Source organism: Eleutherodactylus coqui, unplaced genomic scaffold (genome assembly GCF_035609145.1).
Source record: "Eleutherodactylus coqui strain aEleCoq1 unplaced genomic scaffold, aEleCoq1.hap1 HAP1_SCAFFOLD_683, whole genome shotgun sequence".
Taxonomy (NCBI): Eukaryota; Metazoa; Chordata; class Amphibia; order Anura; family Eleutherodactylidae; genus Eleutherodactylus; species Eleutherodactylus coqui.
Genome location: NW_027102500.1, coordinates 16,805 through 40,538, shown reverse-complemented (window position 1 = coordinate 40,538; position 23,734 = coordinate 16,805). Strand labels below are relative to the sequence as shown.

General features: G+C 56.6%; 108 pseudogenes; all 108 read right to left on the bottom strand.

The window, feature by feature from the left end:
• Positions 1 to 6: 6 nt before the first annotated feature.
• Positions 7 to 125, bottom strand: LOC136603744 (5S ribosomal RNA; annotated as a pseudogene).
• A 79-nt stretch (positions 126 to 204) lies between these two features.
• LOC136603788 (5S ribosomal RNA) lies at positions 205 to 323 on the bottom strand (annotated as a pseudogene).
• A 79-nt stretch (positions 324 to 402) lies between these two features.
• Positions 403 to 521, bottom strand: LOC136603738 (5S ribosomal RNA; annotated as a pseudogene).
• Positions 522 to 797: 276 nt separating this feature from the next.
• On the bottom strand, positions 798 to 916 carry LOC136603787 (5S ribosomal RNA; annotated as a pseudogene).
• A 479-nt stretch (positions 917 to 1,395) lies between these two features.
• Positions 1,396 to 1,514, bottom strand: LOC136603769 (5S ribosomal RNA; annotated as a pseudogene).
• An 80-nt stretch (positions 1,515 to 1,594) lies between these two features.
• On the bottom strand, positions 1,595 to 1,714 carry LOC136603873 (5S ribosomal RNA; annotated as a pseudogene).
• Positions 1,715 to 1,991: 277 nt separating this feature from the next.
• Positions 1,992 to 2,110, bottom strand: LOC136603736 (5S ribosomal RNA; annotated as a pseudogene).
• Positions 2,111 to 2,190: 80 nt separating this feature from the next.
• LOC136603734 (5S ribosomal RNA) lies at positions 2,191 to 2,309 on the bottom strand (annotated as a pseudogene).
• An 80-nt stretch (positions 2,310 to 2,389) lies between these two features.
• LOC136603733 (5S ribosomal RNA) lies at positions 2,390 to 2,508 on the bottom strand (annotated as a pseudogene).
• An 80-nt stretch (positions 2,509 to 2,588) lies between these two features.
• Positions 2,589 to 2,707, bottom strand: LOC136603732 (5S ribosomal RNA; annotated as a pseudogene).
• A 79-nt stretch (positions 2,708 to 2,786) lies between these two features.
• Positions 2,787 to 2,904, bottom strand: LOC136603832 (5S ribosomal RNA; annotated as a pseudogene).
• Positions 2,905 to 2,984: 80 nt separating this feature from the next.
• Positions 2,985 to 3,103, bottom strand: LOC136603731 (5S ribosomal RNA; annotated as a pseudogene).
• An 80-nt stretch (positions 3,104 to 3,183) lies between these two features.
• On the bottom strand, positions 3,184 to 3,301 carry LOC136603872 (5S ribosomal RNA; annotated as a pseudogene).
• Positions 3,302 to 3,381: 80 nt separating this feature from the next.
• LOC136603730 (5S ribosomal RNA) lies at positions 3,382 to 3,500 on the bottom strand (annotated as a pseudogene).
• Positions 3,501 to 3,578: 78 nt separating this feature from the next.
• On the bottom strand, positions 3,579 to 3,697 carry LOC136603729 (5S ribosomal RNA; annotated as a pseudogene).
• An 80-nt stretch (positions 3,698 to 3,777) lies between these two features.
• On the bottom strand, positions 3,778 to 3,896 carry LOC136603728 (5S ribosomal RNA; annotated as a pseudogene).
• A 278-nt stretch (positions 3,897 to 4,174) lies between these two features.
• On the bottom strand, positions 4,175 to 4,293 carry LOC136603727 (5S ribosomal RNA; annotated as a pseudogene).
• An 80-nt stretch (positions 4,294 to 4,373) lies between these two features.
• On the bottom strand, positions 4,374 to 4,492 carry LOC136603726 (5S ribosomal RNA; annotated as a pseudogene).
• Positions 4,493 to 4,571: 79 nt separating this feature from the next.
• On the bottom strand, positions 4,572 to 4,690 carry LOC136603813 (5S ribosomal RNA; annotated as a pseudogene).
• A 79-nt stretch (positions 4,691 to 4,769) lies between these two features.
• LOC136603844 (5S ribosomal RNA) lies at positions 4,770 to 4,888 on the bottom strand (annotated as a pseudogene).
• An 80-nt stretch (positions 4,889 to 4,968) lies between these two features.
• On the bottom strand, positions 4,969 to 5,087 carry LOC136603723 (5S ribosomal RNA; annotated as a pseudogene).
• Positions 5,088 to 5,167: 80 nt separating this feature from the next.
• Positions 5,168 to 5,285, bottom strand: LOC136603843 (5S ribosomal RNA; annotated as a pseudogene).
• An 80-nt stretch (positions 5,286 to 5,365) lies between these two features.
• Positions 5,366 to 5,484, bottom strand: LOC136603722 (5S ribosomal RNA; annotated as a pseudogene).
• An 80-nt stretch (positions 5,485 to 5,564) lies between these two features.
• LOC136603864 (5S ribosomal RNA) lies at positions 5,565 to 5,683 on the bottom strand (annotated as a pseudogene).
• Positions 5,684 to 5,763: 80 nt separating this feature from the next.
• LOC136603737 (5S ribosomal RNA) lies at positions 5,764 to 5,882 on the bottom strand (annotated as a pseudogene).
• Positions 5,883 to 5,962: 80 nt separating this feature from the next.
• Positions 5,963 to 6,081, bottom strand: LOC136603721 (5S ribosomal RNA; annotated as a pseudogene).
• An 80-nt stretch (positions 6,082 to 6,161) lies between these two features.
• LOC136603720 (5S ribosomal RNA) lies at positions 6,162 to 6,280 on the bottom strand (annotated as a pseudogene).
• An 80-nt stretch (positions 6,281 to 6,360) lies between these two features.
• Positions 6,361 to 6,479, bottom strand: LOC136603758 (5S ribosomal RNA; annotated as a pseudogene).
• An 80-nt stretch (positions 6,480 to 6,559) lies between these two features.
• LOC136603719 (5S ribosomal RNA) lies at positions 6,560 to 6,678 on the bottom strand (annotated as a pseudogene).
• Positions 6,679 to 6,758: 80 nt separating this feature from the next.
• Positions 6,759 to 6,877, bottom strand: LOC136603718 (5S ribosomal RNA; annotated as a pseudogene).
• Positions 6,878 to 6,957: 80 nt separating this feature from the next.
• LOC136603717 (5S ribosomal RNA) lies at positions 6,958 to 7,076 on the bottom strand (annotated as a pseudogene).
• An 80-nt stretch (positions 7,077 to 7,156) lies between these two features.
• On the bottom strand, positions 7,157 to 7,275 carry LOC136603792 (5S ribosomal RNA; annotated as a pseudogene).
• An 80-nt stretch (positions 7,276 to 7,355) lies between these two features.
• Positions 7,356 to 7,474, bottom strand: LOC136603716 (5S ribosomal RNA; annotated as a pseudogene).
• Positions 7,475 to 7,554: 80 nt separating this feature from the next.
• On the bottom strand, positions 7,555 to 7,673 carry LOC136603814 (5S ribosomal RNA; annotated as a pseudogene).
• An 80-nt stretch (positions 7,674 to 7,753) lies between these two features.
• LOC136603715 (5S ribosomal RNA) lies at positions 7,754 to 7,872 on the bottom strand (annotated as a pseudogene).
• An 80-nt stretch (positions 7,873 to 7,952) lies between these two features.
• Positions 7,953 to 8,071, bottom strand: LOC136603714 (5S ribosomal RNA; annotated as a pseudogene).
• Positions 8,072 to 8,350: 279 nt separating this feature from the next.
• Positions 8,351 to 8,469, bottom strand: LOC136603711 (5S ribosomal RNA; annotated as a pseudogene).
• Positions 8,470 to 8,549: 80 nt separating this feature from the next.
• On the bottom strand, positions 8,550 to 8,668 carry LOC136603725 (5S ribosomal RNA; annotated as a pseudogene).
• Positions 8,669 to 8,748: 80 nt separating this feature from the next.
• On the bottom strand, positions 8,749 to 8,867 carry LOC136603786 (5S ribosomal RNA; annotated as a pseudogene).
• Positions 8,868 to 8,947: 80 nt separating this feature from the next.
• LOC136603710 (5S ribosomal RNA) lies at positions 8,948 to 9,066 on the bottom strand (annotated as a pseudogene).
• Positions 9,067 to 9,146: 80 nt separating this feature from the next.
• Positions 9,147 to 9,265, bottom strand: LOC136603850 (5S ribosomal RNA; annotated as a pseudogene).
• An 80-nt stretch (positions 9,266 to 9,345) lies between these two features.
• On the bottom strand, positions 9,346 to 9,464 carry LOC136603789 (5S ribosomal RNA; annotated as a pseudogene).
• Positions 9,465 to 9,544: 80 nt separating this feature from the next.
• Positions 9,545 to 9,663, bottom strand: LOC136603709 (5S ribosomal RNA; annotated as a pseudogene).
• Positions 9,664 to 9,743: 80 nt separating this feature from the next.
• LOC136603760 (5S ribosomal RNA) lies at positions 9,744 to 9,862 on the bottom strand (annotated as a pseudogene).
• An 80-nt stretch (positions 9,863 to 9,942) lies between these two features.
• Positions 9,943 to 10,061, bottom strand: LOC136603708 (5S ribosomal RNA; annotated as a pseudogene).
• Positions 10,062 to 10,141: 80 nt separating this feature from the next.
• On the bottom strand, positions 10,142 to 10,260 carry LOC136603848 (5S ribosomal RNA; annotated as a pseudogene).
• Positions 10,261 to 10,340: 80 nt separating this feature from the next.
• On the bottom strand, positions 10,341 to 10,459 carry LOC136603707 (5S ribosomal RNA; annotated as a pseudogene).
• Positions 10,460 to 10,539: 80 nt separating this feature from the next.
• Positions 10,540 to 10,658, bottom strand: LOC136603773 (5S ribosomal RNA; annotated as a pseudogene).
• An 80-nt stretch (positions 10,659 to 10,738) lies between these two features.
• LOC136603811 (5S ribosomal RNA) lies at positions 10,739 to 10,857 on the bottom strand (annotated as a pseudogene).
• Positions 10,858 to 10,937: 80 nt separating this feature from the next.
• On the bottom strand, positions 10,938 to 11,056 carry LOC136603743 (5S ribosomal RNA; annotated as a pseudogene).
• An 80-nt stretch (positions 11,057 to 11,136) lies between these two features.
• Positions 11,137 to 11,255, bottom strand: LOC136603712 (5S ribosomal RNA; annotated as a pseudogene).
• A 279-nt stretch (positions 11,256 to 11,534) lies between these two features.
• Positions 11,535 to 11,653, bottom strand: LOC136603881 (5S ribosomal RNA; annotated as a pseudogene).
• Positions 11,654 to 11,733: 80 nt separating this feature from the next.
• On the bottom strand, positions 11,734 to 11,852 carry LOC136603828 (5S ribosomal RNA; annotated as a pseudogene).
• An 80-nt stretch (positions 11,853 to 11,932) lies between these two features.
• Positions 11,933 to 12,051, bottom strand: LOC136603910 (5S ribosomal RNA; annotated as a pseudogene).
• An 80-nt stretch (positions 12,052 to 12,131) lies between these two features.
• LOC136603909 (5S ribosomal RNA) lies at positions 12,132 to 12,250 on the bottom strand (annotated as a pseudogene).
• Positions 12,251 to 12,330: 80 nt separating this feature from the next.
• LOC136603759 (5S ribosomal RNA) lies at positions 12,331 to 12,449 on the bottom strand (annotated as a pseudogene).
• Positions 12,450 to 12,529: 80 nt separating this feature from the next.
• Positions 12,530 to 12,648, bottom strand: LOC136603908 (5S ribosomal RNA; annotated as a pseudogene).
• Positions 12,649 to 12,728: 80 nt separating this feature from the next.
• Positions 12,729 to 12,847, bottom strand: LOC136603846 (5S ribosomal RNA; annotated as a pseudogene).
• An 80-nt stretch (positions 12,848 to 12,927) lies between these two features.
• LOC136603907 (5S ribosomal RNA) lies at positions 12,928 to 13,046 on the bottom strand (annotated as a pseudogene).
• An 80-nt stretch (positions 13,047 to 13,126) lies between these two features.
• Positions 13,127 to 13,245, bottom strand: LOC136603810 (5S ribosomal RNA; annotated as a pseudogene).
• Positions 13,246 to 13,325: 80 nt separating this feature from the next.
• Positions 13,326 to 13,444, bottom strand: LOC136603742 (5S ribosomal RNA; annotated as a pseudogene).
• Positions 13,445 to 13,524: 80 nt separating this feature from the next.
• On the bottom strand, positions 13,525 to 13,643 carry LOC136603794 (5S ribosomal RNA; annotated as a pseudogene).
• An 80-nt stretch (positions 13,644 to 13,723) lies between these two features.
• LOC136603906 (5S ribosomal RNA) lies at positions 13,724 to 13,842 on the bottom strand (annotated as a pseudogene).
• An 80-nt stretch (positions 13,843 to 13,922) lies between these two features.
• LOC136603905 (5S ribosomal RNA) lies at positions 13,923 to 14,041 on the bottom strand (annotated as a pseudogene).
• Positions 14,042 to 14,320: 279 nt separating this feature from the next.
• Positions 14,321 to 14,439, bottom strand: LOC136603706 (5S ribosomal RNA; annotated as a pseudogene).
• A 79-nt stretch (positions 14,440 to 14,518) lies between these two features.
• LOC136603761 (5S ribosomal RNA) lies at positions 14,519 to 14,637 on the bottom strand (annotated as a pseudogene).
• Positions 14,638 to 14,717: 80 nt separating this feature from the next.
• On the bottom strand, positions 14,718 to 14,836 carry LOC136603904 (5S ribosomal RNA; annotated as a pseudogene).
• An 80-nt stretch (positions 14,837 to 14,916) lies between these two features.
• Positions 14,917 to 15,035, bottom strand: LOC136603903 (5S ribosomal RNA; annotated as a pseudogene).
• Positions 15,036 to 15,115: 80 nt separating this feature from the next.
• Positions 15,116 to 15,234, bottom strand: LOC136603902 (5S ribosomal RNA; annotated as a pseudogene).
• An 80-nt stretch (positions 15,235 to 15,314) lies between these two features.
• On the bottom strand, positions 15,315 to 15,433 carry LOC136603893 (5S ribosomal RNA; annotated as a pseudogene).
• Positions 15,434 to 15,512: 79 nt separating this feature from the next.
• On the bottom strand, positions 15,513 to 15,631 carry LOC136603901 (5S ribosomal RNA; annotated as a pseudogene).
• An 80-nt stretch (positions 15,632 to 15,711) lies between these two features.
• On the bottom strand, positions 15,712 to 15,830 carry LOC136603899 (5S ribosomal RNA; annotated as a pseudogene).
• An 80-nt stretch (positions 15,831 to 15,910) lies between these two features.
• Positions 15,911 to 16,029, bottom strand: LOC136603898 (5S ribosomal RNA; annotated as a pseudogene).
• Positions 16,030 to 16,307: 278 nt separating this feature from the next.
• On the bottom strand, positions 16,308 to 16,426 carry LOC136603897 (5S ribosomal RNA; annotated as a pseudogene).
• An 80-nt stretch (positions 16,427 to 16,506) lies between these two features.
• Positions 16,507 to 16,625, bottom strand: LOC136603896 (5S ribosomal RNA; annotated as a pseudogene).
• Positions 16,626 to 16,705: 80 nt separating this feature from the next.
• LOC136603895 (5S ribosomal RNA) lies at positions 16,706 to 16,824 on the bottom strand (annotated as a pseudogene).
• Positions 16,825 to 17,103: 279 nt separating this feature from the next.
• On the bottom strand, positions 17,104 to 17,222 carry LOC136603784 (5S ribosomal RNA; annotated as a pseudogene).
• Positions 17,223 to 17,302: 80 nt separating this feature from the next.
• LOC136603808 (5S ribosomal RNA) lies at positions 17,303 to 17,421 on the bottom strand (annotated as a pseudogene).
• Positions 17,422 to 17,501: 80 nt separating this feature from the next.
• On the bottom strand, positions 17,502 to 17,620 carry LOC136603894 (5S ribosomal RNA; annotated as a pseudogene).
• An 80-nt stretch (positions 17,621 to 17,700) lies between these two features.
• LOC136603756 (5S ribosomal RNA) lies at positions 17,701 to 17,819 on the bottom strand (annotated as a pseudogene).
• Positions 17,820 to 17,899: 80 nt separating this feature from the next.
• LOC136603805 (5S ribosomal RNA) lies at positions 17,900 to 18,018 on the bottom strand (annotated as a pseudogene).
• An 80-nt stretch (positions 18,019 to 18,098) lies between these two features.
• LOC136603868 (5S ribosomal RNA) lies at positions 18,099 to 18,217 on the bottom strand (annotated as a pseudogene).
• An 80-nt stretch (positions 18,218 to 18,297) lies between these two features.
• Positions 18,298 to 18,416, bottom strand: LOC136603842 (5S ribosomal RNA; annotated as a pseudogene).
• An 80-nt stretch (positions 18,417 to 18,496) lies between these two features.
• Positions 18,497 to 18,615, bottom strand: LOC136603831 (5S ribosomal RNA; annotated as a pseudogene).
• An 80-nt stretch (positions 18,616 to 18,695) lies between these two features.
• Positions 18,696 to 18,814, bottom strand: LOC136603863 (5S ribosomal RNA; annotated as a pseudogene).
• An 80-nt stretch (positions 18,815 to 18,894) lies between these two features.
• Positions 18,895 to 19,013, bottom strand: LOC136603751 (5S ribosomal RNA; annotated as a pseudogene).
• An 80-nt stretch (positions 19,014 to 19,093) lies between these two features.
• LOC136603830 (5S ribosomal RNA) lies at positions 19,094 to 19,212 on the bottom strand (annotated as a pseudogene).
• Positions 19,213 to 19,292: 80 nt separating this feature from the next.
• On the bottom strand, positions 19,293 to 19,411 carry LOC136603770 (5S ribosomal RNA; annotated as a pseudogene).
• Positions 19,412 to 19,491: 80 nt separating this feature from the next.
• Positions 19,492 to 19,610, bottom strand: LOC136603766 (5S ribosomal RNA; annotated as a pseudogene).
• Positions 19,611 to 19,690: 80 nt separating this feature from the next.
• On the bottom strand, positions 19,691 to 19,809 carry LOC136603892 (5S ribosomal RNA; annotated as a pseudogene).
• An 80-nt stretch (positions 19,810 to 19,889) lies between these two features.
• On the bottom strand, positions 19,890 to 20,008 carry LOC136603891 (5S ribosomal RNA; annotated as a pseudogene).
• Positions 20,009 to 20,088: 80 nt separating this feature from the next.
• On the bottom strand, positions 20,089 to 20,207 carry LOC136603890 (5S ribosomal RNA; annotated as a pseudogene).
• A 279-nt stretch (positions 20,208 to 20,486) lies between these two features.
• Positions 20,487 to 20,605, bottom strand: LOC136603783 (5S ribosomal RNA; annotated as a pseudogene).
• Positions 20,606 to 20,685: 80 nt separating this feature from the next.
• On the bottom strand, positions 20,686 to 20,804 carry LOC136603793 (5S ribosomal RNA; annotated as a pseudogene).
• Positions 20,805 to 20,884: 80 nt separating this feature from the next.
• Positions 20,885 to 21,003, bottom strand: LOC136603888 (5S ribosomal RNA; annotated as a pseudogene).
• An 80-nt stretch (positions 21,004 to 21,083) lies between these two features.
• LOC136603755 (5S ribosomal RNA) lies at positions 21,084 to 21,202 on the bottom strand (annotated as a pseudogene).
• An 80-nt stretch (positions 21,203 to 21,282) lies between these two features.
• LOC136603804 (5S ribosomal RNA) lies at positions 21,283 to 21,401 on the bottom strand (annotated as a pseudogene).
• An 80-nt stretch (positions 21,402 to 21,481) lies between these two features.
• Positions 21,482 to 21,600, bottom strand: LOC136603866 (5S ribosomal RNA; annotated as a pseudogene).
• An 80-nt stretch (positions 21,601 to 21,680) lies between these two features.
• LOC136603841 (5S ribosomal RNA) lies at positions 21,681 to 21,799 on the bottom strand (annotated as a pseudogene).
• An 80-nt stretch (positions 21,800 to 21,879) lies between these two features.
• On the bottom strand, positions 21,880 to 21,998 carry LOC136603829 (5S ribosomal RNA; annotated as a pseudogene).
• Positions 21,999 to 22,078: 80 nt separating this feature from the next.
• On the bottom strand, positions 22,079 to 22,197 carry LOC136603862 (5S ribosomal RNA; annotated as a pseudogene).
• Positions 22,198 to 22,277: 80 nt separating this feature from the next.
• LOC136603750 (5S ribosomal RNA) lies at positions 22,278 to 22,396 on the bottom strand (annotated as a pseudogene).
• Positions 22,397 to 22,476: 80 nt separating this feature from the next.
• On the bottom strand, positions 22,477 to 22,595 carry LOC136603827 (5S ribosomal RNA; annotated as a pseudogene).
• Positions 22,596 to 22,675: 80 nt separating this feature from the next.
• LOC136603798 (5S ribosomal RNA) lies at positions 22,676 to 22,794 on the bottom strand (annotated as a pseudogene).
• An 80-nt stretch (positions 22,795 to 22,874) lies between these two features.
• LOC136603765 (5S ribosomal RNA) lies at positions 22,875 to 22,993 on the bottom strand (annotated as a pseudogene).
• An 80-nt stretch (positions 22,994 to 23,073) lies between these two features.
• LOC136603887 (5S ribosomal RNA) lies at positions 23,074 to 23,192 on the bottom strand (annotated as a pseudogene).
• An 80-nt stretch (positions 23,193 to 23,272) lies between these two features.
• On the bottom strand, positions 23,273 to 23,391 carry LOC136603886 (5S ribosomal RNA; annotated as a pseudogene).
• An 80-nt stretch (positions 23,392 to 23,471) lies between these two features.
• LOC136603782 (5S ribosomal RNA) lies at positions 23,472 to 23,590 on the bottom strand (annotated as a pseudogene).
• Between the last annotated feature and the right edge of the window lie 144 nt (positions 23,591 to 23,734).

Sequence of the window (23,734 nt, the reverse complement as noted above, 5' to 3'; positions counted from 1 at the left end):
TTTAAAAGTCAACGGGACCTGGGATTCCCAGCCGGTCACCCACACTGGTACTTGCCAGGCCTCAAGCTGGCTGGCGGCCGCGATCTGACGAGAGCAGGCACATTCAGCTTAGAATGCCCGTTGACAGCTCCTCCTCTTTCCTATGGGCTTTCTGCAGTGCGAACGCACCTCCGAAAAGGAAAGAAACCTACTCACGGCCTTAAAAGTCAACGGGACCTGGGATTCCCAGCCGGTCACCCATACTGGTACTTGCCAGGCCTCAAGCTGGCTGGCGGCCGCGATCTGACGAGAGCAGGCACATTCAGCTTAGAATGCCCGTTGGCAGCTCCTCCTCTTTCCTATGGGCTTTCTGCAGTGCGAACGCACCTCCGAAAAGGAAAGAAACCTACTCACGGCCTTAAAAGTCAACGGGACCTGGGATTCCCAGCCGGTCACCCATACTGGTACTTGCCAGGCCTCAAGCTGGCTGGCGGCCGCGATCTGACGAGAGCAGGCACATTCAGCTTAGAATGCCCGTTGACAGGTCCTCCTCCTTTCCTATGGGCTTTCTGCAGTGCGAACGCACCTCCGAAAAGGAAAGAAACCTACTCACGGCCTTAAAAGTCAACGGGACCTGGGATTCCCAGCCGGTCACCCATACTGGTACTTGCCAGGCCTCAAGCTGGCTGGCGGCCGCGATCTCGAGAGCAGGCACATTCAGCTTAGAATGCCGTTGACAGCTCCTCTTCCTTTCCTATGGGCTTTCTGCAGTGCGAACGCACCTCCGAAAAGGAAAGAAACCTACTCACGGCCTTAAAAGTCAACGGGACCTGGGATTCCCAGCCGGTCACCCATACTGGTACTTGCCAGGCCTCAAGCTGGCTGGCGGCCGCGATCTGACGAGAGCAGGCACATTCAGCTTAGAATGCCCGTTGGCAGCTCTCCTCCTTTCCTATGGGCTTTCTGCAGTGCGAACGCACCTCCGAAAAGGAAAGAAACCTACTCACGGCCTTAAAAGTCAACGGGACCTGGGATTCCCAGCCGGTCACCCATGACTGGTACTTGCCAGGCCTCTCAAGCTGGCTGGCGGCCGCGATCTGACGAGAGCAGGCACATTCAGCTTAGAATGCCCGTTGACAGCTCTCCTCCTTTCCTATGGGCTTTCTGCAGTGCGAACGCACCTCCGAAAAGGAAAGAAACCTACTCACGGCCTTAAAAGTCAACGGGACCTGGGATTCCCAGCCGGTCACCCTACACTGGTACTTGCCAGGCCTCAAGCTGGCTGGCGGCCGCGATCTGACGAGAGCAGGCACATTCAGCTTAGAATGCCCGTTGACAGCTCCTCTCCTTTCCTATGGGCTTTCTGCAGTGCGAACGCACCTCCGAAAAGGAAAGAAACCTACTCACGGCCTTAAAAGTCAACGGGACCTGGGATTCCCAGCCGGTCACCCATACTGGTACTTGCCAGGCCTCAAGCTGGCTGGCGGCCGCGATCTGACGAGAGCAGGCACATTCAGCTTAGAATGCCCGTTGTCAGCTCCTCCTCCTTTCCTATGGGCTTTCTGCAGTGCGAACGCACCTCCGAAAAGGAAAGAAACCTACTCACGGCCTTAAAAGTCAACGGGACCTGGGATTCCCAGCCGGTCACCCCATACTGGTACTTGCCAGGCCTCAAGCTGGCTGGCGGCCGCGATCTGACGAGAGCAGGCACATTCAGCTTAGAATGCCCGTTGACAGCTCCTCCTCTTTCCTATGGGCTTTCTGCAGTGCGAACGCACCTCCGAAAAGGAAAGAAACCTACTCACGGCCTTAAAAGTCAACGGGACCTGGGATTCCCAGCCGGTCACCCACACTGGTACTTGCCAGGCCTCAAGCTGGCTGGCGGCCGCGATCTGACGAGAGCAGGCACATTCAGCTTAGAATGCCGTTGACAGCTCCTCCTCCTTTCCTATGGGCTTTCTGCAGTGCGAACGCACCTCCGAAAAGGAAAGAAACCTACTCACGGCCTTAAAAGTCAACGGGACCTGGGATTCCCAGCCGGTCACCCATACTGGTACTTGCCAGGCCTCAAGCTGGCTGGCGGCCGCGATCTGACGAGAGCAGGCACATTCAGCTTAGAATGCCCGTTGACAGCTCCTCCTCCTTTCCTATGGGCTTTCTGCAGTGCGAACGCACCTCCGAAAAGGAAAGAAACCTACTCACGGCCTTAAAAGTCAACGGGACCTGGGATTCCCAGCCGGTCACCCATACTGGTACTTGCCAGGCCTCAAGCTGGCTGGCGGCCGCGATCTGACGAGAGCAGGCACATTCAGCTTAGAATGCCCGTTGACAGCTCCTCCTCCTTTCCTATGGGCTTTCTGCAGTGCGAACGCACCTCCGAAAAGGAAAGAAACCTACTCACGGCCTTAAAAGTCAACGGGACCTGGGATTCCCAGCCGGTCACCCATACTGGTACTTGCCAGGCCTCAAGCTGGCTGGCGGCCGCGATCTGACGAGAGCAGGCACATTCAGCTTAGAATGCCCGTTGACAGCTCCTCCTCCTTTCCTATGGGCTTTCTGCAGTGCGAACGCACCTCCGAAAAGGAAAGAAACCTACTCACGGCCTTAAAAGTCAACGGGACCTGGGATTCCCAGCCGGTCACCCATACTGGTACTTGCCAGGCCTCAAGCTGGCTGGCGGCCGCGATCTGACGAGAGCAGGCACATTCAGCTTAGAATGCCCGTTGACAGCTCCTCCTCCTTTCCTATGGGCTTTCTGCAGTGCGAACGCACCTCCGAAAAGGAAAGAAACTACTCACGGCCTTAAAAGTCAACGGGACCTGGGATTCCCAGCGGTCACCCATACTGGTACTTGCCAGGCCTCAAGCTGGCTGGCGGCCGCGATCTGACGAGAGCAGGCACATTCAGCTTAGAATGCCCGTTGACAGCTCCTCCTCCTTTCCTATGGGCTTTCTGCAGTGCGATCGCACCTCCGAAAAGGAAAGAAACCTACTCACGGCCTTAAAAGTCAACGGGACCTGGGATTCCCAGCCGGTCACCCATACTGGTACTTGCCAGGCCTCAAGCTGGCTGGCGGCCGCGATCTGACGAGAGCAGGCACATTCAGCTTAGAATGCCCGTTGACAGCTCCTCCTCCTTTCCTATGGGCTTTCTGCAGTGCGAACGCACCTCCGAAAAGGAAAGAAACCTACTCACGGCCTTAAAAGTCAACGGGACCTGGGATTCCCAGCCGGTCACCCATACTGGTACTTGCAGGCCTCAAGCTGGCTGGCGGCCGCGATCTGACGAGAGCAGGCACATTCAGCTTAGAATGCCCGTTGACAGCTCCTCCTCCTTTCCTATGGGCTTTCTGCAGTGCGAACGCACCTCCGAAAAGGAAAGAAACCTACTCACGGCCTTAAAAGTCAACGGGACCTGGGATTCCCAGCCGGTCACCCATACTGGTACTTGCCAGGCCTCAAGCTGGCTGGCGGCCGCGATCTGACGAGAGCAGGCACATTCAGCTTAGAATGCCCGTTGACAGCTCCTCCTCCTTTCCTATGGGCTTTCTGCAGTGCGAACGCACCTCCGAAAAGGAAGAAACCTACTCACGGCCTTAAAGTCAACGGGACCTGGGATTCCCAGCCGGTCACCCATACTGGTACTTGCCAGGCCTCAAGCTGGCTGGCGGCCGCGATCTGACGAGAGCAGGCACATTCAGCTTAGAATGCCCGTTGACAGCTCCTCCTCCTTTCCTATGGGCTTTCTGCAGTGCGAACGCACCTCCGAAAAGGAAAGAAACCTACTCACGGCCTTAAAAGTCAACGGGACCTGGGATTCCCAGCCGGTCACCCATACTGGTACTTGCCAGGCCTCAAGCTGGCTGGCGGCCGCGATCTGACGAGAGCAGGCACATTCAGCTTAGAATGCCCGTTGACAGCTCCTCCTCCTTTCCTATGGGCTTTCTGCAGTGCGAACGCACCTCCGAAAAGGAAAGAAACCTACTCACGGCCTTAAAAGTCAACGGGACCTGGGATTCCCAGCCGGTCACCCATACTGGTACTTGCCAGGCCTCAAGCTGGCTGGCGGCCGCGATCTGACGAGAGCAGGCACATTCAGTTAGAATGCCCGTTGACAGCTCCTCCTCCTTTCCTATGGGCTTTCTGCAGTGCGAACGCACCTCCGAAAAGGAAAGAAACCTACTCACGGCCTTAAAAGTCAACGGGACCTGGGATTCCCAGCCGGTCACCCATACTGGTACTTGCCAGGCCTCAAGCTGGCTGGCGGCCGCGATCTGACGAGAGCAGGCACATTCAGCTTAGAATGCCCGTTGACAGCTCCTCCTCCTTTCCTATGGGCTTTCTGCAGTGCGAACGCACCTCCGAAAAGGAAAGAAACCTACTCACGGCCTTAAAAGTCAACGGGACCTGGGATTCCCAGCCGGTCACCCATACTGGTACTTGCCAGGCCTCAAGCTGGCTGGCGGCCGCGATCTGACGAGAGCAGGCACATTCAGCTTAGAATGCCCGTTGACAGCTCTCCTCCTTTCCTATGGGCTTTCTGCAGTGCGAACGCACCTCCGAAAAGGAAAGAAACCTACTCACGGCCTTAAAAGTCAACGGGACCTGGGATTCCCAGCCGGTCACCCATACTGGTACTTGCTAGGCCTCAAGCTGGCTGGCGGCCGCGATCTGACGAGAGCAGGCACATTCAGCTTAGAATGCCCGTTGACAGCTCCTCCTCCTTTCCTATGGGCTTTCTGCAGTGCGAACGCACCTCCGAAAAGGAAAGAACCTACTCACGGCCTTAAAAGTCAACGGGACCTGGGATTCCCAGCCGGTCACCCACACTGGTACTTGCCAGGCCTCAAGCTGGCTGGCGGCCGCGATCTGACGAGAGCAGGCACATTCAGCTTAGAATGCCTGTTGACAGCTCCTCCTCCTTTCCTATGGGCTTTCTGCAGTGCGAACGCACCTCCGAAAAGGAAAGAAACCTACTCACGGCCTTAAAAGTCAACGGGACCTGGGATTCCCAGCCGGTCACCCATACTGGTACTTGCCAGGCCTCAAGCTGGCTGGCGGCCGCGATCTGACGAGAGCAGGCACATTCAGCTTAGAATGCCCGTTGACAGCTCCTCCTCCTTTCCTATGGGCTTTCTGCAGTGCGAACGCACCTCCGAAAAGGAAAGAAACCTACTCACGGCCTTAAAAGTCAACGGGACTGGGATTCCCAGCCGGTCACCCATACTGGTACTAGCCAGGCCTCAAGCTGGCTGGCGGCCGCGATCTGACGAGAGCAGGCACATTCAGCTTAGAATGCCCGTTGACAGCTCCTCCTCCTTTCCTATGGGCTTTCTGCAGTGCGAACGCACCTCCGAAAAGGAAAGAAACCTACTCACGGCCTTAAAAGTCAACGGGACCTGGGATTCCCAGCCGGTCACCCATACTGGTACTTGCCAGGCCTCAAGCTGGCTGGCGGCCGCGATCTGACGAGAGCAGGCACATTCAGCTTAGAATGCCCGTTGACAGCTCCTCCTCCTTTCCTATGGGCTTTCTGCAGTGCGAACGCACCTCCGAAAAGGAAAGAAACCTACTCACGGCCTTAAAAGTCAACGGCACCTGGGATTCCCAGCCGGTCACCCATACTGGTACTTGCCAGGCCTCAAGCTGGCTGGCGGCCGTGATCTGACGAGAGCAGGCACATTCAGCTTAGAATGCCCGTTGACAGCTCCTCCTCCTTTCCTATGGGCTTTCTGCAGTGCGAACGCACCTCCGAAAAGGAAAGAAACCTACTCACGGCCTTAAAAGTCAACGGGACCTGGAATTCCCAGCCGGTCACCCATACTGGTACTTGCCAGGCCTCAAGCTGGCTGGCGGCCGCGATCTGACGAGAGCAGGCACATTCAGCTTAGAATGCCCGTTGACAGCTCATCCACCTTTCCTATGGGCTTTCTGCAGTGCGAACGCACCTCCGAAAAGGAAAGAAACCTACTCACGGCCTTAAAAGTCAACGGGACCTGGGATTCCCAGCCGGTCACCCATACTGGTACTTGCCAGGCCTCAAGCTGGCTGGCGGCCGCGATCTGACGAGAGCAGGCACATTCAGCTTAGAATGCCCGTTGACAGCTCCTCCTCCTTTCCTATGGGCTTTCTGCAGTGCGAACGCACCTCCGAAAAGGAAAGAAACCTACTCACGGCCTTAAAAGTCAACGGGACCTGGGATTCCCAGCCGGTCACCCATACTGGTACTTGCCAGGCCTCAAGCTGGCTGGCGGCCGCGATCTGACGAGAGCAGGCACATTCAGCTTAGAATGCCCGTTGACAGCTCCTCCTCCTTTCCTATGGGCTTTCTGCAGTGCGAACGCACCTCCGAAAAGGAAAGAAACCTACTCACGGCCTTAAAAGTCAACGAGACCTGGGATTCCCAGCCGGTCACCCATACTGGTACTTGCCAGGCCTCAAGCTGGCTGGCGGCCGCGATCTGACGAGAGCAGGCACATTCAGCTTAGAATGCCCGTTGACAGCTCCTCCTCCTTTCCTATGGGCTTTCTGCAGTGCGAACGCACCTCCGAAAAGGAAAGAAACCTACTCACGGCCTTAAAAGTCAACGGGACCTGGGATTCCCAGCCGGTCACCCATACTGGTACTTGCCAGGCCTCAAGCTGGCTGGCGGCCGCGATCTGACGAGAGCAGGCACATTCAGCTTAGAATGCCCGTTGACAGCTCCTCCTCCTTTCCTATGGGCTTTCTGCAGTGCGAACGCACCTCCGAAAAGGAAAGAAACCTACTCACGGCCTTAAAAGTCAACGGGACCTGGGATTCCCAGCCGGTCACCCATACTGGTACTTGCCAGGCCTCAAGCTGGCTGGCGGCCGCGATCTGACGAGAGCAGGCACATTCAGCTTAGAATGCCCGTTGACAGCTCCTCCTCCTTTCCTATGGGCTTTCTGCAGTGCGAACGCACCTCCGAAAAGGAAAGAAACCTACTCACGGCCTTAAAAGTCAACGGGACCTGGGATTCCCAGCCGGTCACCCATACTGGTACTTGCCAGGCCTCAAGCTGGCTGGCGGCCGCGATCTGACGAGAGCAGGCACATTCAGCTTAGAATGCCCGTTGACAGCTCCTCCTCCTTTCCTATGGGCTTTCTGCAGTGCGAACGCACCTCCGAAAAGGAAAGAAACCTACTCACGGCCTTAAAAGTCAACGGGACCTGGGATTCCCAGCCGGTCACCCATACTGGTACTTGCCAGGCCTCAAGCTGGCTGGCGGCCGCGATCTGACGAGAGCAGGCACATTCAGTTTAGAATGCCCGTTGACAGCTCCTCCTCCTTTCCTATGGGCTTTCTGCAGTGCGAACGCACCTCCGAAAAGGAAAGAAACCTACTCACGGCCTTAAAAGTCAACGGGACCTGGGATTCCCAGCCGGTCACCCATACTGGTACTTGCCAGGCCTCAAGCTGGCTGGCGGCCGCGATCTGACGAGAGCAGGCACATTCAGCTTAGAATGCCCGTTGACAGCTCCTCCTCCTTTCCTATGGGCTTTCTGCAGTGCGAACGCACCTCCGAAAAGGAAAGAAACCTACTCACGGCCTTAAAAGTCAACGGGACCTGGGATTCCCAGCCGGTCACCCATACTGGTATTTGCCAGGCCTCAAGCTGGCTGGCGGCCGCGATCTGACGAGAGCAGGCACATTCAGCTTAGAATGCCCGTTGACAGCTCCTCCTCCTTTCCTATGGGCTTTCTGCAGTGCGAACGCACCTCCGAAAAGGAAAGAAACCTACTCACGGCCTTAAAAGTCAACGGGACCTGGGATTCCCAGCCGGTCACCCATACTGGTACTTGCCAGGCCTCAAGCTGGCTGGCGGCCGCGATCTGACGAGAGCAGGCACATTCAGCTTAGAATGCCCGTTGACAGCTCCTCCTCCTTTCCTATGGGCTTTCTGCAGTGCGAACGCACCTCCGAAAAGGAAAGAAACCTACTCACGGCCTTAAAAGTCAACGGGACCTGGGATTCCCAGCCGGTCACCCATACTGGTACTTGCCAGGCCTCAAGCTGGCTGGCGGCCGCGATCTGACGAGAGCAGGCACATTCAGCTTAGAATGCCCGTTGACAGCTCCTCCTCCTTTCCTATGGGCTTTCTGCAGTGCGAACGCACCTCCGAAAAGGAAAGAAACCTACTCACGGCCTTAAAAGTCAACGGGACCTGGGATTCCCAGCCGGTCACCCATACGGGTACTTGCCAAGCCTCAAGCTGGCTGGCGGCCGCGATCTGACGAGAGCAGGCACATTCAGCTTAGAATGCCTGTTGACAGCTCCTCCTCCTTTCCTATGGGCTTTCTGCAGTGCGAACGCACCTCCGAAAAGGAAAGAAACCAACTCACGGCCTTAAAAGTCAACGGGACCTGGGATTCCCAGCCGGTCACCCATACTGGTACTTGCCAGGCCTCAAGCTGGCTGGCGGCCGCGATCTGACGAGAGCAGGCACATTCAGCTTAGAATGCCCGTTGACAGCTCCTCCTCCTTTCCTATGGGCTTTCTGCAGTGCGAACGCACCTCCGAAAAGGAAAGAAACCTACTCACGGCCTTAAAAGTCAACGGGACCTGGGATTCCCAGCCGGTCACCCACACTGGTACTTGCCAGGCCTCAAGCTGGCTGGCGGCCGCGATCTGACGAGAGCAGGTACATTCAGCTTAGAATGCCCGTTGACAGCTCCTCCTCCTTTCCTATGGGCTTTCTGCAGTGCGAACGCACCTCCGAAAAGGAAAGAAACCTACTCACGGCCTTAAAAGTCAACGGGACCTGGGATTCCCAGCCGGTCACCCATACTGGTACTTGCCAGGCCTCAAGCTGGCTGGCGGCCGCGATCTGACGAGAGCAGGCACATTCAGCTTAGAATGCCCGTTGGCAGCTCCTCCTCCTTTCCTATGGGCTTTCTGCAGTGCGAACGCACATCCGAAAAGGAAAGAAACCTACTCACGGCCTTAAAAGTCAACGGGACCTGGGATTCCCAGCCGGTCACCCATACTGGTACTTGCCAGGCCTCAAGCTGGCTGGCGGCCGCGATCTGACGAGAGCAGGCACATTCAGCTTAGAATGCCCGTTGACAGCTCCTCCTCCTTTCCTATGGGCTTTCTGCAGTGCGAACGCACCTCCGAAAAGGAAAGAAACCAACTCACGGCCTTAAAAGTCAACGGGACCTGGGATTCCCAGCCCGTCACCCATACTGGTACTTGCCAGGCCTCAAGCTGGCTGGCGGCCGCGATCTGACGAGAGCAGGCACATTCAGCTTAGAATGCCCGTTGACAGCTCCTCCTCCTTTCCTATGGGCTTTCTGCAGTGCGAACGCACCTCCGAAAAGGAAAGAAACCTACTCACGGCCTTAAAAGTCAACGGGACCTGGGATTCCCAGCCGGTCACCCATACTGGTACTTGCCAGGCCTCAAGCTGGCTGGCGGCCGCGACCTGACGAGAGCAGGCACATTCAGCTTAGAATGCCCGTTGACAGCTCCTCCTCCATTCCTATGGGCTTTCTGCAGTGCGAACGCACCTCCGAAAAGGAAAGAAACCTACTCACGGCCTTAAAAGTCAACGGGACCTGGGATTCCCAGCCGGTCACCCATACTGGTACTTGCCAGGCCTCAAGCTGGCTGGCGGCCGCGATCTGACGAGAGCAGGCACATTCAGCTTAGAATGCCCGTTGACAGCTCCTCCTCCTTTCCTATGGGCTTTCTGCAGTGCGAACGCACCTCCGAAAAGGAAAGAAACCTACTCACGGCCTTAAAAGTCAACGGGACCTGGGATTCCCAGCCGGTCACCCATACTGGTACTTGCCAGGCCTCAAGCTGGCTGGCGGCCGCGATCTGATGAGAGCAGGCACATTCAGCTTAGAATGCTCGTTGACAGCTCCTCCTCCTTTCCTATGGGCTTTCTGCAGTGCGAACGCACCTCCGAAAAGGAAAGAAACCTACTCACGGCCTTAAAAGTCAACGGGACCTGGGATTCCCAGCCGGTCACCCATACTGGTACTTGCCAGGCCTCAAGCTGGCTGGCGGCCGCGATCTGACGAGAGCAGGCACATTCAGCTTAGAATGCCCGTTGACAGCTCCTCCTCCTTTCCTATGGGCTTTCTGCAGTGCGAACGCACCTCCGAAAAGGAAAGAAACCTACTCACGGCCTTAAAAGTCAAAGGGACCTGGGATTCCCAGCCGGTCACCCATACTGGTACTTGCCAGGCCTCAAGCTGGCTGGCGGCCGCGATCTGACGAGAGCAGGCACATTCAGCTTAGAATGCCCGTTGACAGCTCCTCCTCCTTTCCTATGGGCTTTCTGCAGTGCGAACGCACCTCCGAAAAGGAAAGAAACCTACTCACGGCCTTAAAAGTCAACGGGACCTGGGATTCCCAGCCGGTCACCCATACTGGTACTTGCCAGGCCTCAAGCTGGCTGGCGGCCGCGATCTGACGAGAGCAGGCACATTCAGCTTAGAATGCCCGTTGACAGCTCCTCCTCCTTTCCTATGGGCTTTCTGCAGTGCGAACGCACCTCCGAAAAGGAACGAAACCTACTCACGGCCTTAAAAGTCAACGGGACCTGGGATTCCCAGCCGGTCACCCATACTGGTACTTGCCAGGCCTCAAGCTGGCTGGCGGCCGCGATCTGACGAGAGCAGGCACATTCAGCTTAGAATGCCCGTTGACAGCTCCTCCTCCTTTCCTATGGGCTTTCTGCAGTGCGAACGCACCTCCGAAAAGGAAAGAAACCTACTCATGGCCTTAAAAGTCAACGGGACCTGGGATTCCCAGCCGGTCACCCATACGGGTACTTGCCAAGCCTCAAGCTGGCTGGCGGCCGCGATCTGACGAGAGCAGGCACATTCAGCTTAGAATGCCCGTTGACAGCTCCTCCTCCTTTCCTATGGGCTTTCTGCAGTGCGAACGCACCTCCGAAAAGGAAAGAAACCTACTTACGGCCTTAAAAGTCAACGGGACCTGGGATTCCCAGCCGGTCACCCACACTGGTACTTGCCAGGCCTCAAGCTGGCTGGCGGCCGCGATCTGACGAGAGCAGGCACATTCAGCTTAGAATGCCCGTTGACAGCTCCTCCTCCTTTCCTATGGGCTTTCTGCAGTGCGAACGCACCTCTGAAAAGGAAAGAAACCAACTCACGGCCTTAAAAGTCAACGGGACCTGGGATTCCCAGCCGGTCACCCATACTGGTACTTGCCAGGCCTCAAGCTGGCTGGCGGCCGCGATCTGATGAGAGCAGGCACATTCAGCTTAGAATGCCCGTTGACAGCTCCTCCTCTATTCCTATGGGCTTTCTGCAGTGCGAACGCACCTCCGAAAAGGAAAGAAACCTACTCACGGCCTTAAAAGTCAACGGGACCTGGGATTCCCAGCCGGTCACCCATACTGGTAATTGCCAGGCCTCAAGCTGGCTGGCGGCCGCAATCTGACGAGAGCAGGCACATTCAGCTTAGAATGCCCGTTGACAGCTCCTCCTCCTTTCCTATGGGCTTTCTGCAGTGCGAACGCACCTCCGAAAAGGAAAGAAACCTACTCACGGCCTTAAAAGTCAACGGGACCTGGTATTCCCAGACGGTCACCCATACTGGTACTTGCCAGGCCTCAAGCTGGCTGGCGGCCGCGATCTGACGAGAGCAGGCACATTCAGCTTAGAATGCCCGTTGACAGCTCCTCCTCCTTTCCTATGGGCTTTCTGCAGTGCGAACGCACCTCCGAAAAGGAAAGAAACCTACTCACGGCCTTAAAAGTCAACGGGACCTGGTATTCCCAGACGGTCACCCATACTGGTACTTGCCAGGCCTCAAGCTGGCTGGCGGCCGCGATCTGACGAGAGCAGGCACATTCAGCTTAGAATGCCCGTTGACAGCTCCTCCTCCTTTCCTATGGGCTTTCTGCAGTGCGAACGCACCTCCGAAAAGGAAAGAAACCTACTCACGGCCTTAAAAGTCAACGGGACCTGGGATTCCCAGCCGGTCACCCATACTGGTACTTGCCAGGCCTCAAGCTGGCTGGCGGCCGCGATCTGACGAGAGCAGGCACATTCAGCTTAGAATGCCCGTTGACAGCTCCTCCTCCATTCCTATGGGCTTTCTGCAGTGCGAACGCACCTCCGAAAAGGAAAGAAACCTACTCACGGCCTTAAAAGTCAACGGGACCTGGGATTCCCAGCCGGTCACCCATACTGGTACTTGCCAGGCCTCAAGCTGGCTGGCGGCCGCGATCTGACGAGAGCAGGCACATTCAGCTTAGAATGCCCGTTGACAGCTCCTCCTCCTTTCCTATGGGCTTTCTGCAGTGCGAACGCACCTCCGAAAAGGAAAGAAACCTACTCACGGCCTTAAAAGTCAACGGGACCTGGGATTCCCAGCCGGTCACCCATACTGGTACTTGCCAGGCCTCAAGCTGGCTGGCGGCCGCGATCTGATGAGAGCAGGCACATTCAGCTTAGAATGCTCGTTGACAGCTCCTCCTCCTTTCCTATGGGCTTTCTGCAGTGCGAACGCACCTCCGAAAAGGAAAGAAACCTACTCACGGCCTTAAAAGTCAACGGGACCTGGGATTCCCAGCCGGTCACCCATACTGGTACTTGCCAGGCCTCAAGCTGGCTGGCGGCCGCGATCTGACGAGAGCAGGCACATTCAGCTTAGAATGCCCGTTGACAGCTCCTCCTCCTTTCCTATGGGCTTTCTGCAGTGCGAACGCACCTCCGAAAAGGAAAGAAACCTACTCACGGCCTTAAAAGTCAAAGGGACCTGGGATTCCCAGCCGGTCACCCATACTGGTACTTGCCAGGCCTCAAGCTGGCTGGCGGCCGCGATCTGACGAGAGCAGGCACATTCAGCTTAGAATGCCCGTTGACAGCTCCTCCTCCTTTCCTATGGGCTTTCTGCAGTGCGAACGCACCTCCGAAAAGGAAAGAAACCTACTCACGGCCTTAAAAGTCAACGGGACCTGGGATTCCCAGCCGGTCACCCATACTGGTACTTGCCAGGCCTCAAGCTGGCTGGCGGCCGCGATCTGACGAGAGCAGGCACATTCAGCTTAGAATGCCCGTTGACAGCTCCTCCTCCTTTCCTATGGGCTTTCTGCAGTGCGAACGCACCTCCGAAAAGGAACGAAACCTACTCACGGCCTTAAAAGTCAACGGGACCTGGGATTCCCAGCCGGTCACCCATACGGGTACTTGCCAAGCCTCAAGCTGGCTGGCGGCCGCGATCTGACGAGAGCAGGCACATTCAGCTTAGAATGCCCGTTGACAGCTCCTCCTCCTTTCCTATGGGCTTTCTGCAGTGCGAACGCACCTCCGAAAAGGAAAGAAACCTACTTACGGCCTTAAAAGTCAACGGGACCTGGGATTCCCAGCCGGTCACCCACACTGGTACTTGCCAGGCCTCAAGCTGGCTGGCGGCCGCGATCTGACGAGAGCAGGCACATTCAGCTTAGAATGCCCGTTGACAGCTCCTCCTCCTTTCCTATGGGCTTTCTGCAGTGCGAACGCACATCCGAAAAGGAAAGAAACCTACTCACGGCCTTAAAAGTCAACGGGACCTGGGATTCACAGCCGGTCACCCATACTGGTACTTGCCAGGCCTCAAGCTGGCTGGCGGCCGCGATCTGACGAGAGCAGGCACATTCAGCTTAGAATGCCCGTTGACAGCTCCTCCTCCTTTCCTATGGGCTTTCTGCAGTGCGAACGCACCTCCGAAAAGGAAAGAAACCAACTCACGGCCTTAAAAGTCAACGGGACCTGGGATTCCCAGCCGGTCACCCATACTGGTACTTGCCAGGCCTCAAGCTGGCTGGCGGCCGCGATCTGACGAGAGCAGGCACATTCAGCTTAGAATGCCCGTTGACAGCTCCTCCTCCTTTCCTATGGGCTTTCTGCAGTGCGAACGCAGCCCCGAAAAGGAAAGAAACCTACTCACGGCCTTAAAAGTCAACGGGACCTGGGATTCCCAGCCGGTCACCCATACTGGTACTTGCCAGGCCTCAAGCTGGCTGGCGGCCGCGATCTGATGAGAGCAGGCACATTCAGCTTAGAATGCCCGTTGACAGCTCCTCCTCTATTCCTATGGGCTTTCTGCAGTGCGAACGCACCTCCGAAAAGGAAAGAAACCTACTCACGGCCTTAAAAGTCAACGGGACCTGGGATTCCCAGCCGGTCACCCATACTGGTAATTGCCAGGCCTCAAGCTGGCTGGCGGCCGCAATCTGACGAGAGCAGGCACATTCAGCTTAGAATGCCCGTTGACAGCTCCTCCTCCTTTCCTATGGGCTTTCTGCAGTGCGAACGCACCTCCGAAAAGGAAAGAAACCTACTCACGGCCTTAAAAGTCAACGGGACCTGGTATTCCCAGACGGTCACCCATACTGGTACTTGCCAGGCCTCAAGCTGGCTGGCGGCCGCGATCTGACGAGAGCAGGCACATTCAGCTTAGAATGCCCGTTGACAGCTCCTCCTCCTTTCCTATGGGCTTTCTGCAGTGCGAACGCACCTCCGAAAAGGAAAGAAACCTACTCAGGCCTTAAAAGTCAACGGGACCTGGGATTCCCAGCCGGTCACCCATACTGGTACTTGCCAGGCCTCAAGCTGGCTGGCGGCCGCGATCTGACGAGAGCAGGCACATTCAGCTTAGAATGCCCGTTGACAGCTCCTCCTCCTTTCCTATGGGCTTTCTGCAGTGCGAACGCACCTCCGAAAAGGAAAGAAACCTACTCACGGCCTTAAAAGTCAACGGGACCTGGGATTCCCAGCCGGTCACCCATACTGGTACTTGCCAGGCCTCAAGCTGGCTGGCGGCCGCGATCTGACGAGAGCAGGCACATTCAGCTTAGAATGCCCGTTGACAGCTCCTCCTCCTTTCCTATGGGCTTTCTGCAGTGCGAACGCACCTCCGAAAAGGAAAGAAACCTACTCACGGCCTTAAAAGTCAACGGGACCTGGGATTCCCAGCCGGTCACCCATACTGGTACTTGCCAGGCCTCAAGCTGGCTGGCGGCCGCGATCTGACGAGAGCAGGCACATTCAGCTTAGAATGCCCGTTGACAGCTCCGTCTCCTTTCCTATGGGCTTTCTGCAGTGCGAACGCACCTCCGAAAAGGAAAGAAACCTACTCACGGCCTTAAAAGTCAACGGGACCTGGGATTCCCAGCCGGTCACCCATACTGGTACTTGCCAGGCCTCAAGCTGGCTGGCGGCCGCGATCTGACGAGAGCAGGCACATTCAGCTTAGAATGCCCGTTGACAGCTCCTCCTCCTTTCCTATGGGCTCTCTGCAGTGCGAACGCACCTCCGAAAAGGAAAGAAACCTACTCACGGCCTTAAAAGTCAACGGGACCTGGGATTCCCAGACGGTCACCCATACTGGTACTTGCCAGGCCTCAAGCTGGCTGGCGGCCGCGATCTGACGAGAGCAGGCACATTCAGCTTAGAATGCCCGTTGACAGCTCCTCCTCCTTTCCTATGGGCTTTCTGCAGTGCGAACGCACCTCCGAAAAGGAAAGAAACCTACTCAGGCCTTAAAAGTCAACGGGACCTGGGATTCCCAGCCGGTCACCCATACTGGTACTTGCCAGGCCTCAAGCTGGCTGGCGGCCGCGATCTGACGAGAGCAGGCACATTCAGCTTAGAATGCCCGTTGACAGCTCCTCCTCCTTTCCTATGGGCTTTCTGCAGTGCGAACGCACCTCCGAAAAGGAAAGAAACCTACTCACGGCCTTAAAAGTCAACGGGACCTGGGATTCCCAGCCGGTCACCCATACTGGTACTTGCCAGGCCTCAAGCTGGCTGGCGGCCGCGATCTGACGAGAGCAGGCACATTCAGCTTAGAATGCCCGTTGACAGCTCCTCCTCCTTTCCTATGGGCTTTCTGCAGTGCGAACGCACCTCCGAAAAGGAAAGAAACCTACTCACGGCCTTAAAAGTCAACGGGACCTGGGATTCCCAGCCGGTCACCCATACTGGTACTTGCCAGGCCTCAAGCTGGCTGGCGGCCGCGATCTGACGAGAGCAGGCACATTCAGCTTAGAATGCCCGTTGACAGCTCCGTCTCCTTTCCTATGGGCTTTCTGCAGTGCGAACGCACCTCCGAAAAGGAAAGAAACCTACTCACGGCCTTAAAAGTCAACGGGATCTGGGATTCCCAGCCGGTCACCCATACTGGTGCTTGCCAGGCCTCAAGCTGGCAGGCGGCCGCGATCTGACGAGAGCAGGCACATTCAGCTTAGAATGCCCGTTGACAGCTCCTCCTCCTTTCCTATGGGCTTTCTGCAGTGCGAACGCACCTCCGAAAAGGAAAGAAACCTACTCAGGCCTTAAAAGTCAACGGGACCTGGGATTCCCAGCCGGTCACCCATACTGGTACTTGCCAGGCCTCAAGCTGGCTGGCGGCCGCGATCTGACGAGAGCAGGCACATTCAGCTTAGAATGCCCGTTGACAGCTCCTCCTCCTTTCCTATGGGCTTTCTGCAGTGCGAACGCACCTCCGAAAAGGAAAGAAACCTACTCACGGCCTTAAAAGTCAACGGGACCTGGGATTCCCAGCCGGTCACCCATACTGGTACTTGCCAGGCCTCAAGCTGGCTGGCGGCCGCGATCTGACGAGAGCAGGCACATTCAGCTTAGAATGCCCGTTGACAGCTCCTCCTCCTTTCCTATGGGCTTTCTGCAGTGCGAACGCACCTCCGAAAAGGAAAGAAACCTACTCACGGCCTTAAAAGTCAACGGGACCTGGGATTCCCAGCCGGTCACCCATACTGGTACTTGCCAGGCCTCAAGCTGGCTGGCGGCCGCGATCTGACGAGAGCAGGCACATTCAGCTTAGAATGCCCGTTGACAGCTCCTCCTCCTTTCCTATGGGCTTTCTGCAGTGCGAACGCACCTCCGAAAAGGAAAGAAACCTACTCACGGCCTTAAAAGTCAACGGGACCTGGGATTCCCAGCCGGTCACCCATACTTGTACTTGCCAGGCCTCAAGCTGGCTGGCGGCCGCGATCTGACGAGAGCATGCACATTCAGCTTAGAATGCCAGTTGGCAGCTCCTCCTCCCTTCCTATGGGCTTTCTGCAGTGCGAACGCACCTCCGAAAAGGAAAGAAACCTACTCACGGCCTTAAAAGTCAACGGGACCTGGGATTCCCAGCCGGTCACCCATACTGGTACTTGCCAGGCCTCAAGCTGGCTGGCGGCCGCGATCTGACGAGAGCAGGCACATTCAGCTTAGAATGCCCGTTGGCAGCTCCTCCTCCTTTCCTATGGGCTTTCTGCAGTGCGAACGCACCTCCGAAAAGGAAAGAAACCTACTCACGGCCTTAAAAGTCAACGGGACCTGGGATTCCCAGCCGGTCACCCATACTGGTACTTGCCAGGCCTCAAGCTGGCTGGCGGCCGCGATCTGACGAGAGCAGGCACATTTAGCTTAGAATGCCCGTTGACAGCTCCTTCTCCTTTCCTATGGGCTTTCTGCAGTGCGAACGCACCTCCGAAAAGGAAAGAAACCTACTCACGGCCTTAAAAGTCAACGGGACCTGGGATTCCCAGCCGGTCACCCATACTGGTACTTGCCAGGCCTCAAGCTGGCTGGCGGCCGCGATCTGACGAGAGCAGGCACATTCAGCTTAGAATGCCCGTTGACAGCTCCTCCTCCTTTCCTATGGGCTTTGTGCAGTGCGAACGCACCTCCGAAAAGGAAAGACACCTACTCACGGCCTTAAAAGTCAACGAGACCTGGGATTCCCAGCCGGTCACCCATACTGGTACTTGCCAGGCCTCAAGCTGGCTGGCGGCCGCGATCTGACGAGAGCAGGCACATTCAGCTTAGAATGCCCGTTGACAGCTCCTCCTCCTTTCCTATGGGCTTTCTGCAGTGCGAACGCACCTCCGAAAAGGAAAGAAACCTACTCACGGCCTTAAAAGTCAACGGGACCTGGGATTCCCAGCCGGTCACCCATACTGGTACTTGCCAGGCCTCAAGCTGGCTGGCGGCCGCAATCTGACGAGAGCAGGCACATTCAGCTTAGAATGCCCGTTGACAGCTCCTCCTCCTTTCCTATGGGCTTTCTGCAGTGCGAACGCACCTCCGAAAAGGAAAGAAACCTACTCACGGCCTTAAAAGTCAACAGGACCTGGGATTCCCAGCCGTTCACCCATACTGGTACTTGCCAGGCCTCAAGCTGGCTGGCGGCCGCGATCTGACGAGAGCAGGCACATTCAGCTTAGAATGCCCGTTGACAGCTCCTCCTCCTTTCCTATGGGCTTCCTGCAGTGCGAACGCACCTCCGAAAAGGAAAGAAACCTACTCACGGCCTTAAAAGTCAACGGGACCTGGGATTCCCAGCCGGTCACCCATACTGGTACTTGTCAGGCCTCAAGCTGGCTGGCGGCCGCGAACTGACGAGAGCAGGCACATTCAGCTTAGAATGCCCGTTGACAGCTCCTCCTCCTTTCCTATGGGCTTTCTGCAGTGCGAACGCACCTCCGAAAAGGAAAGAAACCTACTCACGGCCTTAAAAGTCAACGGGACCTGGGATTCCCAGCCGGTCACCCACACTGGTACTTGCCAGGCCTCAAGCTGGCTGGCGGCCACGATCTGACGAGAGCAGGCACATTCAGCTTAGAATGCCCGTTGACAGCTCCTCCTCCTTTCCTATGGGCTTTCTGCAGTGCGAACGCACCTCCGAAAAGGAAAGAAACCTACTCACGGCCTTAAAAGTCAACGGGACCTGGGATTCCCAGCCGTTCACCCATACTGGTACTTGCCAGGCCTCAAGCTGGCTGGCGGCCGCGATCTGACGAGAGCAGGCACATTCAGCTTAGAATGCCCGTTGACAGCTCCTCCTCCTTTCCTATGGGCTTTCTGCAGTGCGAACGCACCTCCGAAAAGGAAAGAAACCTACTCACGGCCTTAAAAGTCAACGGGACCTGGGATTCCCAGCCGGTCACCCATACTGGTACTTGTCAGGCCTCAAGCTGGCTGGCGGCCGCGATCTGACGAGAGCAGGCACATTCAGCTTAGAATGCCCGTTGACAGCTCCTCCTCCTTTCCTATGGGCTTTCTGCAGTGCGAACGCACCTCCGAAAAGGAAAGAAACCTACTCACGGCCTTAAAAGTCAACGGGACCTGGGATTCCCAGCCGGTCACCCACACTGGTACTTGCCAGGCCTCAAGCTGGCTGGCGGCCACGATCTGACGAGAGCAGGCACATTCAGCTTAGAATGCCCGTTGACAGCTCCTCCTCCTTTCCTATGGGCTTTCTGCAGTGCGAACGCACCTCCGAAAAGGAAAGAAACCTACTCACGGCCTTAAAAGTCAACGGGACCTGGGATTCCCAGCCGGTCACCCATACTGGTACTTGCCAGGCCTCAAGCTGGCTGGCGGCCGCGATCTGACGAGAGCAGGCACATTCAGCTTAGAATGCCCGTTGGCAGCTCCTCCTCCTTTCCTATGGGCTTTCTGCAGTGCGAACGCACCTCCGAAAAGGAAAGAAACCTACTCACGGCCTTAAAAGTCAACGGGACCTGGGATTCCCAGCCGGTCACCCACACTGGTACTTGCCAGGCCTCAAGCTGGCTGGCGGCCGCGATCTGACGAGAGCAGGCACATTCAGCTTAGAATACCCGTTGACAGCTCCTCCTCCTTTCCTATGGGCTTTCTGCAGTGCGAACGCACCTCCGAAAAGGAAAGAAACCTACTCACGGCCTTAAAAGTCAACGGGACCTGGGATTCCCAGCCGGTCACCCATACTGGTACTTGCCAGGCCTCAAGCTGGCTGGCGGCCGCGATCTGACGAGAGCAGGCACATTCAGCTTAGAATGCCCGTTGACAGCTCCTCCTCCTTTCCTATGGGCTTTCTGCAGTGCGAACGCACCTCCGAAAAGGAAAGAAACCTACTCACGGCCTTAAAAGTCAACGGGACCTGGGATTCCCAGCCGGTCACCCATACTGGTACTTGCCAGGCCTCAAGCTGGCTGGCGGCCGCGATCTGACGAGAGCAGGCACATTCAGCTTAGAATGCCCGTTGACAGCTCCTCCTCCCTTCCTATGGGCTTTCTGCAGTGCGAACGCACCTCCGAAAAGGAAAGAAACCTACTCACGGCCTTAAAAGTCAACGGGACCTGGGATTCCCAGCCGGTCACCCATACTGGTACTTGCCAGGCCTCAAGCTGGCTGGCGGCCGCGATCTGACGAGAGCAGGCACATTCAGCTTAGAATGCCCGTTGACAGCTCCTCCTCCTTTCCTATGGGCTTTCTGCAGTGCGAACGCACCTCCGAAAAGGAAAGAAACCTACTCACGGCCTTAAAAGTCAACGGGACCTGGGATTCCCAGCCGGTCACCCATACTTGTACTTGCCAGGCCTCAAGCTGGCTGGCGGCCGCGATCTGACGAGAGCATGCACATTCAGCTTAGAATGCCAGTTGGCAGCTCCTCCTCCCTTCCTATGGGCTTTCTGCAGTGCGAACGCACCTCCGAAAAGGAAAGAAACCTACTCACGGCCTTAAAAGTCAACGGGACCTGGGATTCCCAGCCGGTCACCCATACTGGTACTTGCCAGGCCTCAAGCTGGCTGGCGGCCGCGATCTGACGAGAGCAGGCACATTCAGCTTAGAATGCCCGTTGGCAGCTCCTCCTCCTTTCCTATGGGCTTTCTGCAGTGCGAACGCACCTCCGAAAAGGAAAGAAACCTACTCACGGCCTTAAAAGTCAACGGGACCTGGGATTCCCAGCCGGTCACCCATACTGGTACTTGCCAGGCCTCAAGCTGGCTGGTGGCCGCGATCTGACGAGAGCAGGCACATTTAGCTTAGAATGCCCGTTGACAGCTCCTTCTCCTTTCCTATGGGCTTTCTGCAGTGCGAACGCACCTCCGAAAAGGAAAGAAACCTACTCACGGCCTTAAAAGTCAACGGGACCTGGGATTCCCAGCCGGTCACCCATACTGGTACTTGCCAGGCCTCAAGCTGGCTGGCGGCCGCGATCTGACGAGAGCAGGCACATTCAGCTTAGAATGCCCGTTGACAGCTCCTCCTCCTTTCCTATGGGCTTTGTGCAGTGCGAACGCACCTCCGAAAAGGAAAGACACCTACTCACGGCCTTAAAAGTCAACGAGACCTGGGATTCCCAGCCGGTCACCCATACTGGTACTTGCCAGGCCTCAAGCTGGCTGGCGGCCGCGATCTGACGAGAGCAGGCACATTCAGCTTAGAATGCCCGTTGACAGCTCCTCCTCCTTTCCTATGGGCTTTCTGCAGTGCGAACGCACCTCCGAAAAGGAAAGAAACCTACTCACGGCCTTAAAAGTCAACGGGACCTGGGATTCCCAGCCGGTCACCCATACTGGTACTTGCCAGGCCTCAAGCTGGCTGGCGGCCGCAATCTGACGAGAGCAGGCACATTCAGCTTAGAATGCCCGTTGACAGCTCCTCCTCCTTTCCTATGGGCTTTCTGCAGTGCGAACGCACCTCCGAAAAGGAAAGAAACCTACTCACGGCCTTAAAAGTCAACAGGACCTGGGATTCCCAGCCGTTCACCCATACTGGTACTTGCCAGGCCTCAAGCTGGCTGGCGGCCGCGATCTGACGAGAGCAGGCACATTCAGCTTAGAATGCCCGTTGACAGCTCCTCCTCCTTTCCTATGGGCTTTCTGCAGTGCGAACGCACCTCCGAAAAGGAAAGAAACCTACTCACGGCCTTAAAAGTCAACGGGACCTGGGATTCCCAGCCGGTCACCCATACTGGTACTTGTCAGGCCTCAAGCTGGCTGGCGGCCGCGAACTGACGAGAGCAGGCACATTCAGCTTAGAATGCCCGTTGACAGCTCCTCCTCCTTTCCTATGGGCTTTCTGCAGTGCGAACGCACCTCCGAAAAGGAAAGAAACCTACTCACGGCCTTAAAAGTCAACGGGACCTGGGATTCCCAGCCGGTCACCCACACTGGTACTTGCCAGGCCTCAAGCTGGCTGGCGGCCACGATCTGACGAGAGCAGGCACATTCAGCTTAGAATGCCCGTTGACAGCTCCTCCTCCTTTCCTATGGGCTTTCTGCAGTGCGAACGCACCTCCGAAAAGGAAAGAAACCTACTCACGGCCTTAAAAGTCAACGGGACCTGGGATTCCCAGCCGTTCACCCATACTGGTACTTGCCAGGCCTCAAGCTGGCTGGCGGCCGCGATCTGACGAGAGCAGGCACATTCAGCTTAGAATGCCCGTTGACAGCTCCTCCTCCTTTCCTATGGGCTTTCTGCAGTGCGAACGCACCTCCGAAAAGGAAAGAAACCTACTCACGGCCTTAAAAGTCAACGGGACCTGGGATTCCCAGCCGGTCACCCATACTGGTACTTGTCAGGCCTCAAGCTGGCTGGCGGCCGCGATCTGACGAGAGCAGGCACATTCAGCTTAGAATGCCCGTTGACAGCTCCTCCTCCTTTCCTATGGGCTTTCTGCAGTGCGAACGCACCTCCGAAAAGGAAAGAAACCTACTCACGGCCTTAAAAGTCAACGGGACCTGGGATTCCCAGCCGGTCACCCACACTGGTACTTGCCAGGCCTCAAGCTGGCTGGCGGCCACGATCTGACGAGAGCAGGCACATTCAGCTTAGAATGCCCGTTGACAGCTCCTCCTCCTTTCCTATGGGCTTTCTGCAGTGCGAACGCACCTCCGAAAAGGAAAGAAACCTACTCACGGCCTTAAAAGTCAACGGGACCTGGGATTCCCAGCCGGTCACCCACACTGGTACTTGCCAGGCCTCAAGCTGGCTGGCGGCCGCGATCTGACGAGAGCAGGCACATTCAGCTTAGAATGCCCGTTGGCAGCTCCTCCTCCTTTCCTATGGGCTTTCTGCAGTGCGAACGCACCTCCGAAAAGGAAAGAAACCTACTCACGGCCTTAAAAGTCAACGGGACCTGGGATTCCCAGCCGGTCACCCACACTGGTACTTGCCAGGCCTCAAGCTGGCTGGCGGCCGCGATCTGACGAGAGCAGGCACATTCAGCTTAGAATACCCGTTGACAGCTCCTCCTCCTTTCCTATGGGCTTTCTGCAGTGCGAACGCACCTCCGAAAAGGAAAGAAACCTACTCACGGCCTTAAAAGTCAACGGGACCTGGGATTCCCAGCCGGTCACCCATACTGGTACTTGCCAGGCCTCAAGCTGGCTGGCGGCCGCGATCTGACGAGAGCAGGCACATTCAGCTTAGAATGCCCGTTGACAGCTCCTCCTCCTTTCCTATGGGCTTTCTGCAGTGCGAACGCACCTCCGAAAAGGAAAGAAACCTACTCACGGCCTTAAAAGTCAACGGGACCTGGGATTCCCAGCCGGTCACCCATACTGGTACTTGCCAGGCCTCAAGCTGGCTGGCGGCCGCGATCTGACGAGAGCAGGCACATTCAGCTTAGAATGCCCGTTGACAGCTCCTCCTCCCTTCCTATGGGCTTTCTGCAGTGCGAACGCACCTCCGAAAAGGAAAGAAACCTACTCACGGCCTTAAAAGTCAACGGGACCTGGGATTCCCAGCCGGTCACCCATACTGGTACTTGCCAGGCCTCAAGCTGGCTGGCGGCCGCGATCTGACGAGAGCAGGCACATTCAGCTTAGAATGCCCGTTGGCAGCTCCTCCTCCTTTCCTATGGGCTTTCTGCAGTGCGAACGCACCTCCGAAAAGGAAAGAAACCTACTCACGGCCTTAAAAGTCAACGGGACCTGGGATTCCCAGCCGGTCACCCATACTTGTACTTGCCAGGCCTCAAGCTGG